The 2,500-nt window shown below is 59.0% G+C and overlaps 1 protein-coding gene and 1 long non-coding RNA gene across 3 annotated transcripts in view; one reads left to right on the top strand and one right to left on the bottom strand.

Annotated features, from left to right (window-relative positions):
* The window catches only part of LOC147022506 (uncharacterized), a 122,632-nt gene that overhangs the window by 107,611 nt on the left and 12,521 nt on the right, over positions 1 to 2,500 (top strand). The window lies entirely within an intron of this gene.
* LOC147022507 (uncharacterized) overlaps positions 1 to 2,500 on the bottom strand; it is a 163,944-nt gene that overhangs the window by 104,387 nt on the left and 57,057 nt on the right. The window lies entirely within an intron of this gene.

The following is a 2,500-nucleotide window of genomic DNA, read 5'->3' on the forward strand; positions in this document are numbered from 1 at the left end:
AGAGCTAGCGTCCTGTGTCGAGGCCCAATCCAAGCCTCAGAATGGCCTCCCCAGACTTCAGTGATCTATAACACAAAGTAGGTCCAGCGGCCCACAACGAGAGCGAGGGGATGGATGGTGCGGAGGGGTACACTTCCTATTCTACCCTATCCATTTAACTGTTAAACTACCCCGGGGCTTTCAACAAGCGCCTCTCGCTTAAACTATTGGTTCTAACAACCCAGATTCCCGTCGCCTGTGTTGGTGTCCTCACAATTTCGGGCCTCGCCCCCCAATTTTCTTTCCGTGCCCTCACATGGTCTCATGGCTGGGACGCGTGGCTCCCTTGGCAGGCACGACCCTTTGCCGAATCTCCAGCTATGGCACCCCCGGGCACTACACTGCCTCCGAGCCTACCAGCTCCCTAAACACCGGGGAGTGCCCCCCATGGCACCTCCCCTGAAACGCACACGTGGCAGGCTGGCCTCCCAGGCCCCTTTCCGAGGGTCACCCGTGCCCACAACACTGCCCACGCGGCTAAGGTTGCCCCGGGCCCCCGCACCAAGCGGGCGCACCCGTGCCCACTGCACTATCCCGGCCCCCCATGGGCCCTTGGCCTACTACGGCCGACTGGTGCCCGGGGTACCCACTCAGCGATACTCACCTTTCGCAGCCACGCTCCCAGCCCGTCAACAGGGCTCCTGCACCCCTCCAAATGGGTATCGAGCCTACTTTCGCACCAACAACAAAACGACTTCCATTTTTCAATTTAACTAACCCCCTAACTCACTCTACACTGACCCCGGGGTCCCTTGGGCGGGAGTCACTCCTCCCCCCAATCACTCATCGCACCATGCAGTCCCCATTCGCTCCACTCACACAGACCCGCTGGCCTCACTCACTCAACATGTACTCACCTCACTCCTCTTCAACACACACCCCGCTGAATTCTGCCATCCTTCTAACTACCTCCGCTAACCAACTCGTGCTCCCACGTCGTCCCTTACACTATAGCACGTTCCTTTTAACACTACGTAGCTAAACTACGTCCCCGCTACACATCCACAAGTCTGTCACTGTCTCCAAATAATCCCATTAATCAATTTCCCAACCTAAATCTCGCTACAATCCCTCTAACTCATCCATTCCATGGACTCCATGAGGACTTACCCCTGCCCCATGAAGTCGGTCTAGCTAAGCTAACCCTTCCCCCTAACTAGTTTCCATCCTGTGCCCAGGCCAAGGAGATCATCCACCCCTTGCCCGGGAAATCCTGTTCACCCGAAAGCGAGGCTTGCTTTTTTTTTTTTTTCAAATTTTGCGCAGCACCAGCTCGGCAACTCGCAGCTCGCGCACTTTGCACCTGCCCGTGACGTCATGCAGCTGCACGTGTACCTCGTCCCTCCTTGGACGGTACCATCCGGCAGGGATACCCCTCCTGCCGGATTCCAACCCCACGTGCAGCCATGACGTCACCGTGCGCATAAAAAAACACAAGCCCCATGTCTCGAGGGATTCCCCACGTGAACACATGTGCTTTGCCCGTTGGAGCTTAACACACACACGCCCGCGTGGAGAACCCGTCCGGTCCAAATCCGAAATCCTGCCTAAACTTTGTCCGTCCGCGGGATCGGCAAATCCACCGCGTACATTTCCGGACCAGGACTTCACTCCCGCAAGCGAGCACGTGGGGGCCTCGTGCGTTGCACAGCACGGACCTCGCGCTCGCTGCTGGGCGAACCCGGCACGGTCCCCGAAACAGCTACAGCCGCTACCCGGCTTTTGTCCCTCACATGTCGCCGTCGTCGTCTCCATTCCACCCATGCACACCTGCGTGTTACGACGCTCACACTCCACTCCATTACATTTGCCCCGGGAGACGCGGCTGCATGTTCACACATGCCCACCGACATCTCCCTCACACACAGCGACCTTGCACACGCTGTCTCTCTCACACTCGGCCGCTCACTCACGCATGCCATTACCCTTGCACACGTGGCTCCACTCATTCGCGGCCTTTCACTCACTCTTGCCATTTCCCTCACACAAACCATACTACTCACACACGCGGGGGCACTCGCTCGCGGTGCTTCATCCACACACGGCGTGCTGGGAAGCACGCCCTTCTGCACACTTACCACCACACCACTCACACACGGGGTCGCTTCCGCACACGGGGTCTTTGTCACCCACCCGGTCGCTCTCACACACGCCCTTGCACCCGCGCTATGCGTGCGTTGCAGCACGCATTTCGCCACACTCGTGAACACACACCTCGACACCACACACACCGGAACAACCACACTGGGGATTCGTGTCCCCACAAGGGTCTCCGGGGCCTCTATACCCCCCAAGCTCTCCGTGCACCTGTCCACAGCACTCCTCCCCTCGACCTCGCAAAGCACGACCGAACCCACCTGGTCGTGACTCGCCTCAAGGGGGCATACTCCCTCCCCTCGTTCCTGGAGGAGGCCATCCCGCTGCTCGCACTGGGTCTCCACCCAGTCCACCAGCTCACCCC

This window comes from Eptatretus burgeri, chromosome 8, assembly GCF_056783735.1.
Source record: "Eptatretus burgeri isolate ZD-2024b chromosome 8, Ebu_testis_v1, whole genome shotgun sequence".
In the NCBI taxonomy this organism is placed as follows: domain Eukaryota; kingdom Metazoa; phylum Chordata; class Myxini; order Myxiniformes; family Myxinidae; genus Eptatretus; species Eptatretus burgeri.